Consider the following 8,548-nt stretch of genomic DNA (forward strand, 5'->3'; position numbering starts at 1 on the left):
TTATTTAAAAGCCTAATGCCAATTTAGTTCCTTAATTCTCACTGGTTTCACTGGGAATTAGAGAGCAAAATACCTCTAAGAAGCTGGGCTCTAGTCCCTGTCAGAAAATTAACATATGCCCTCAAGAAAGATTATAAATTATTTGATATGAAATATGCCAAAGTCAATGACTTTATGTTTTATAAATGGAAGATTTGTTTCAAAAGCTTGAAACCTTTTAAAGCAACACACAGTTTCTGAAGACATGATCTCATTATTCCTTAGCCAGCTTCAGAGAATGCTATATCTATGCACACAGCCACAGATACTTTATCTATTTATCTACATATACATATAGATTTAGAAACAGGCTATTAACACTATATTGTATTCTAAGAGAATTTGGAAAAGGAATGTGTCCAACTCAATAGACTATGTCTCCAACTCTTATTTTGCTTAATGCTTTTCTAGATAGAACATTCTGTTTAACTCCAGAAAACATCGTGTTTAACATTAAGTTCAGCTCCTATAAAAAATTATTGCAGGTCAGAGTAACTCAGATTGTATTGAATACATCTAAAACTAATTGATTTGACACAGAAGACCAAAACATCTCAATTCAACGTAACTACAGAAAATATCAGAAAAATACACAGAATATCTCCCAGAAGCACCAAGTTAGGCCAAGAAATAAGACAATGTGCTTTTTTTCCCCAATTTTTGTTCAGAAATTTTCAGTTTTCTGCAACTCTGTTTCCAATAGAAAAAGAAAGGAAAGAGTTACCAGAAACCCTAAAATCTGACAGATGCTGGGGGTGAGCAGCAGTTGGACTGAGGGCTTTTTGTGCACATAATAACTCAGTGCTCCAATTACAAAGCTCCTCAAGTTGTAAAAGCAGCTAAGTATCTACTTTTGAGCTGCTGGAAAATGAACCTGTGTGAAATGCAAGTGGAAAAATTGTTAATTGAATTGTTAATTCAAGCAAAGGGAACAGACTCCTTAGCAGGAGATCACAGCCCCTTGTTGCTGGAATTTAGAAGTGGTGCACTTAGAATAATTTAGGGTATTGAGTTATTTCTTTCTGAGGTATTGAGTTATTTATTTCTATAGTCAGATTAGCAGGTTTTCTAGTGATCGTTCTAGTGATCTGAAGCCCAGAAAGTCTCAGGGAGTAGAAGAAACTTGACAAAGATAATGGATAGGAAACATCAATGAAAGTTCAGGCATCTCAACATCCAGGCTTTGTCATAGTTTCTGAGCTTTGCTGACTATCAGGGAACATTAAAAAAATAAAATAAAAAATCACTGCTTACAAAAACAGGCTCGAGGAAAGTCAGTAAACCTTCCATGAACAACTATCTGATAGAAAAAGCAGCACAGTTGCCACTTTTGCGCTAAGGGCTGAGAAGTTTTTCCTGGTGTTTTGCTCTCTGCCATCTTTCCCATTTGACTCATATTCCCTTCTTACCTTTCCTGTGCTGTCAGCAGAAGCAGTGGCTTGCTTTCTTCTTTGCCTTCTGATGTCGACACAAACCATGTACAGCAAACTTCAGGTTTAGTCCAGCAGAGGGTTACAGAGCCACAGTATGATAGCCAGTCTGCAAAACACAAAATGACTGAACTCGTGCCACAGCATGAAGCATGCCTAAATGTCATTTCCAGCTGGTGAGCCCCTTATGGGAAGATATTTACTGGAAGGGGAACCAGTGAACAAGAAGTCTTTTTGTTCATAAAGATCCTCATTCTCTTTATTTGGGGAAAAATCTCTGGTACACAAGAATTGGGTATGAAGGAAACAGGAAAAAACACGGGGTATGATATTGGATAATCAACGTAATAGCTAATTTACCTGTGTGAGGTTGGAATATTTTGGGTAATGGCACCACAGACTAATTTTGATTATTGAAAATAATACTAAAGATGTGGTTAAAAAAGGGATGTAAGATATTCTATTGCTTCTCTCAATCATATGGGCACCAAACGTTTGATTCCTTTGACATCCACCAGTAGAAGAGAGCAGCTGAACAGTAAAAAGCGTAATTTCCATTTAACTACAAAGATAACTGCTGACCTATTAGAATTTGCAGAGTATGTTTATATTATTCAATTGTCTGACTTTCCTGAGGAGTACATATTTTCCCAATCTCAGCTACAGTTCATATGAACTCTATTGCCTACCAACTAATTTACTGATATGGAGCTTTCAAGTGTTTAATTGGAAATATCTTCTCCTCTGCTGTCACTCTATTACACTGATACAGAAACTTCATACCAAATGCTTTCCATGAAAACAATTTCTAAATCAAATTATTTTTAATGTTGTGAGTTTTTTGCACATGAATGAGTACCTCAATTGAGATGTATAAAACCAATTAGACCCCCATTTATCTCTGCTAAGCAACTTGGTTCCGCTAATTTCTTTGGTCACCGTGTTTCACTTTGGAGCTCGCTCTGTTCATACATTCTGATGATTGAATTACTCAACATTTATTTTAGATTGCATCTATTTATTGGTGTCCTTCACAAACAGTTTATTTTTTATGTAATTTTGAAAGCCCTGCAGTATTATTGCATGAAACTGCCGTAAAGAAAATGCATTAATTACTTTTACATGCTTGCATAATTCAAAAATTTTAAGCAATAAACATTTAGTAATTGTCAGAAAGAAGAAATGTACTTCATTGGTTTCCCATTATCATAGTAAATCTTCCTTTCTGCAAAACATCTAAACACAATATCTGGTTGTTTGGCAGTTCTTTGTTTCTTTTCCGCCAATCACAGACAAATCAAGAATCACATTAAAATTTTATTTCATGCCCACAATGCACTCTCTTAAACTTCTATGTTCTCCTTTGTCACCTGGGTACATTGTGCAATGACTCTTGCTCTGTGCCAGATAGAAGAGCATCTTTTTCTTTAGGTAGAGTTTTTGTTTTTTTTTTTTTTTTTTTTTTTAATAAGAATACTGATCGCAGAAGAAGGAAGTTGTCCTTCCAAAGCTGTGCCAGTTGTGTGCTGATACTCAGTTTAAAAAGTTAAAAAGAAGTGGCATCATACAGCAATAGCCAGATGCTGAAAAGTGATCTAGTCTTCAGGACAAAATATAATTATATCATGACTAGTAGGTGTTTTCTCAGCCTATTCATATTCATTTTCCGCAATGTAAGGGAGCCTATTGCATATGATCCACAAGTTCAGTCATTACAACTTTTCCTAATGTCATAAGGAATTGCATTCTAAGCATGCTATTTTTCTAGGAATATGAACAGTGTTATTTCTTTTTACAGACACACATTATGGAAGCATTCTATTTTAAATCTATATAATATGTGCGTATATTATACATAACATTTTATTTACTGCAAGTTCTTTTAAATTCCTCCTCCTGCCTTTTTCATTGACTAGTGTTATTCATTATCACTTGAACCATGAACAATCAGCAACAAAATGTGTATTAGTAGTTCTTATGAATTATAATTCAGCTGAGAAGAATTCAAAATATCTATGCATCATGAATTCATACCTCATTAATTTAAAACAAAGATGCCCCATTGGACATTTAATTTGTTACCTTAATCTTGCAGGCCAGTTGTTCTTAGCTTCTTGTCTCAGCCAGAATATCACATTTTGCTGGTGAGCAGGTTACAGAGATATCTAATCTTGTTGATCTCATGGTACAGTGGGCCTGATGATGAAGCATGAAAAAGATATAAACATCAGGAGGAACATTAATCTCATCTTAATTTTCCAGTCAGTATTTTCCAGATGTCCTAAAGAACATTAATATTTGATATCACATTGTGAATCATCATTACTGAAGTACAGAACACACATCTTCTCCATTGTTTGTTTAAAAAATAATTAAAAAAAAAAAAAAAAAAAAAGGAGCTCTTCTCCATGCTGAGGAAGCGGTAACACAGAAGTAAATACAGTCACTGTCCCTGGGCTCGCAGGAAGGTCTCACCTCATCCAACTTCAAAAACATGCAGTAATACCGGGTAGTAAGGTTTTTTTGTTTATTCACATTGGGCTTAATACATCCCAAAGTTGGGGAGCACTATGCTACTTCGTATGATAGTAATAATAATTAATATTATCATTATAACATAATTGTTGTAAAAACAATAGCAATCATATGCTGTCTGAGATTTCAAGATTCTTTGGGCGAGGACCTGTTTCTTAGTTAATACACATATAGCAAAAGAGACCCTGGATCATGGTAAGAGAACTTCCTAGTGCAAACGAATATATGTATATATATTTTTGTTTCTAGGGACATCAGGATCTAAAATAGTTGTAGAATAAAACCAAATTCCTTTCTATGAATCTCCTGATGTCGTCTTTCAAAGGGAGAGGAATCACCTTTGTGAAGTCACTATTAATAAATTAACTGGAAATGAACCAAAGAAGTACAGCTGCATTTGAAGCCAGAATCATATATTACTACAGAATTTTTGTTTGGTTCTGTAAGAAGGGAAAGTTTATCTTGGAGCCAAGCAGAGAATAGCAAATTTACTATAACTGCCACAGACAAGTGGGCATGAAAAATGATCAGTTCCTAAAAGCTTTTAAAGCAGCAATGTTTGTCCTTCTCAGCTTTATGAAGGTCATAAGTCTCTGGTATTATCTAAGAAATGCTATAACAAGGTTCACTTAAATGCAGCTGTGTCCTGAATCTGTGCTCAGAGAGACAAAATTCCTTTTCAGAAATAGGCACTCAACTTCTATCTCTGGGAGACAATATTCTGCAGCGGACTTATTCAGAGATGCTGCCAACTTAAGACCACAGGCCAGTGGCAGAATGATATATAGGACTTTTCCTGCCAGAAAAGCACTGTCCAAAACTAACATAATCTTTATTTACTATTTGCTTGGCTTAGAAATTTTTTACTGTGGCTTCACATGCTATACAGTGTGTACACAAACACACACACAAATATACATATGCATATTTTTATAGATAGGTACATATACAGACTATATGTATGCAGACATGTATAGACACGATTGATTTCACACGTTATCTAGGGCACTGTACAAGATGGCACAAACAAGGGACTGGGCAGGGATGTGCAACCCCTAGCGCAAAGAAATGACTGAGCTAAAGTTCACTTTTCTTTCAAGGAACTCACCTGCAGGAGGTCTTCCCTAGCATAACTAAGTCCTGTGTTTGTGTTGACTTTACTATTCTGGACACAACCTGAGCAGAAGGAAGAACTGCTCATCTAGACCCCACTCTACCTATCTGCATGACATGGGAAACTGGCAGCTCTCTGGGTCCCCACGCATTATTGCTCTCTGTATCTTCAGAGATGTACAGCAAGACTAAAGCAAAGCCTACTGAAAGAACTTCCTAATGGGTAGCAGGGACTTTCTCTGCGGGGTTCCTCCCTGTATCCTTTGTGATGCAGTGGAGCAAATATCATGTATAGTGACTGATGTTCAATGCCATTAGTTATGATCCGTGGAATAACTCCTTGCAATATTATTCCAAAGGAATAGCTGGCAGCAAATAATTCACAAGTGCTGGAACTCGTACCAGCAAGAATAACATCAACTTGAACATCAGAATGGTCTTGGGTTATAGAACCCTTGTTATTTTGCCTCAAGCTAATTTTGGAATGAATTCCAGAAATAACCCCCTTTAGAAGGGGACCTCAGCTTGCTCTCTTCTCTGTGTGACCCCAATAAAAGTGGCCTCCTTTCTGGTGAATATCCAGAATATCTGGTGAATATCTCTGAACTCTTCTTCAAAATGCTCAATTATAGAAAATCCACAATCTTTCTAAGTAAAGACTGTAGGGTATTGTCAGTGTCAGTGCTCCTCATCTTATTATTCTGTGTGTTGCAGTCAATATGAGGTGAAACTCGGAAAGTGGCTTTCTCCAGCTGACTTCTTGAACTCAGAAGACACAAATATGTACATAATGTTAGAGAAAAAAGAAAACAAGTAGGAACATCTTCTCTATCTACTTCTTCAATAGCAGTTTACCATCAGAAAATTCATGAGGATTTTATAAAGAAAAGATCTGTTCTGTAATTCCTTAACAGATGTGGCAAACGGGGCAATGTGCAAAGTAATTTCCAAAATTCTTCCACTAAGTTGCTGGAGGGGTGGGGGGAGGGGATAGATATGTTTGACTAAACACTATCTGCTTTCATACTTCATTCTTTTGAGGCTGTTTTGAAAATAGCATCCCAAATGACCGAGGGAAGGTGAATTACAGTCACCTAAGGTAAAGAATATAATCCGCAGAACATGGAACTTAAGATATACCTTTCCATCAACTTTAATGGATGTTAGATGAGATCCAGAAGCTTTAAAGTGAGTATTTATAGTGCTATTAGTACCTTGGAATAAAAAAAATTATTTACTCAATCATGAATAATTACATGAGCTCAACCTTTCAAAATATGAAAAACATCTCTTTTTATCACCTACCTCATTTATGGTAATACTTACGGAGGTGGGAAGTACATTATATAGTCCCAAACTAAAGTTTGATGATTAACCTTTCGAAAGAGCCGTGTAAGAAGCAATATGCTGTGATCTCCTGCATCTGAATAGCTTGAGATACAAAAATCCAGGTTAACTCATCAATGCCAAACGTGCAACTGTTTTTTAATGCTTTGCTTTTACTTTAAAGGTACAGTGATATCTTCACAGAGTAACTGCAAGAAGGAATGGATTCAAAGGATACTTCATCTTCAGAGAGTGATATGAAGGAAATAATCATCGTGCTGGCTTTAAGATAGACTTTTTCAATTAAAGACTTAGGCAAAGTAGGGACAGCGAGCAAATCGTGTCACTTCAAGAAAGCAGTTTAAAACTACTTTATATCCCACAATCACACTTGGATATCTAAATTAAGTTGGACTTCCCCTTCCTTCCTGTATTTCCTGGTAGTAACAACAGATAGTAGGGCATGGTGAACCAAGGGTAAAGCTTGCCGTGTAGTACTCTGAGAGTAAAGATCTTCAATGTGTTGTTAGAGAACAGCTGAACTCTCCTAAACCTTCACCCTTCAATCCCTACTCATGAAATGAGGAGCATAATTGTAACGGTCACTGTGGGGTTAAAAAGATTTAATTTAAGAATAAAAGACTTATTCTGAAGACCAGGCTGGAAAAACACCTCAAATCAAACACAAAGGGTTTCTACACATTATAACTCACTTTTGCCTCTTCCTTTTTTTCGTTATTTTTTATTTTTTCTTCTTTTTCAAATTCACACTCTATATCAAAGGTATAAGACTCAGCTGGAACCTGAAACCAAATTCAAAACACAATAACAGTCACAGTTAGCTTGGGGGAACTGTGAGAAACAAGAACAAAATCACACTTTCTGACAAGTAGGGATTCACAAATCAATGGAGGCAGAAAGAAAGCAGCACCAAGCTCACTTTGGAAGTCTGTGCTACAGTTTGACGACAGGGAGGCTGCCTCATCATTTAGCCATTCCTCCAGGTATAGTAAACTTCGAAGGATTGCAGAATCACTAAGTATATCAAATACTACAGCTATATTTAAAACAAACAAATAATTAAAAAAAAAAACACAACAAAAAACAACTACAAACCCTAAAACTCTGAACAACAAATACATAGGCCAAAAATAACAGCTTTCTAGTTTCAAATCCAATATAAATGAGGGCAGGTTTTTGTTGGGTCATCCTCAAGACTTTAGGGGTCAGCTTGAAAATTTGCTTTGGAGAACACAACAACATGAAGTACAACTAAGGTATGAAAAAAAGGCTGAAAAAAAATATACGTCAATCATCTGCTGGCTCTTAATACCATTTCTGAGCATATCTGAAATTCCTTTTGCCACTGAATGCAGCAAACACTTTCAATGTCTCTCTCATGGAGCCAGGATCTCAAGGTTAAGAATATACTAAAAATACATTCATAATACTGCTAATGTATTTCTGGTACTAATAAACTAATAGATTGTTAATATCACTCTTAATCTCCCCCTGGAAGTCTTCAGAAAATGAGAAGATGTAGCACTGAGGGACACAGTTTAGTGGGCATGGCGATGAGGAGTTGATGATTGGACTAGATGATCTTAGTGGTCTTTCCAACCTTAAAGATTCTATGATTCAAGTGGCAATGCAGTTGCCAATGTGTAAATGTGCACCTGTCAATCAGTAGAGTAAAACCAAGAAAAAACCAGTGTATTTCAGAATAAGGGAAAAAAAACTGTATTTTAAAATATAATTTGCAATTACACCATTAAAAATTTTTTTTAGCAAAATATGAAGGCTAATTTTAAGACTGCAGGCACTGCTTTGGGTCACAGTCATAGTTGGGGGGTACTTCTTCAGAGGGACAAGGTCTCGTATCTGATAGAACTTCAATAAGCATTTGGGCGCTTCACACATATCAATTCATTTCAAAAGAACAAACTAATAAGAATGGAAGAGGCAAATTAAGTAAACTCAGATCAGTTCAGCTATATTGACATCCTGATTTTATCATTGGGAAAATATATAAAGTTTGATGATTAAGTCATAACTGAAGTAAGCATCAAATGTAAGTGCTAGGAAACATTTCAGCATGAGACAAA

The 8,548-nt window shown here is 36.0% G+C and overlaps 1 long non-coding RNA gene across 1 annotated transcript; it reads right to left on the bottom strand.

Annotated features, from left to right (window-relative positions):
• Positions 1–1,496: 1,496 nt before the first annotated feature.
• Positions 1,497–6,519, bottom strand: LOC122183562. The gene is made up of 3 exons (XR_006180285.1): positions 6,444–6,519; positions 3,552–3,665; positions 1,497–1,578 (listed from the first exon to the last, which is right to left on the bottom strand). It is a non-coding gene; the product is annotated as an uncharacterized LOC122183562 (long non-coding RNA).
• Positions 6,520–8,548: the final 2,029 nt, after the last annotated feature.

This window comes from Lagopus leucura, unplaced genomic scaffold (assembly GCF_019238085.1).
Source record: "Lagopus leucura isolate 7727_CA_CO unplaced genomic scaffold, USGS_WTPT01 Super-Scaffold_100019, whole genome shotgun sequence".
In the NCBI taxonomy this organism is placed as follows: Eukaryota; Metazoa; Chordata; class Aves; order Galliformes; family Phasianidae; genus Lagopus; species Lagopus leucura.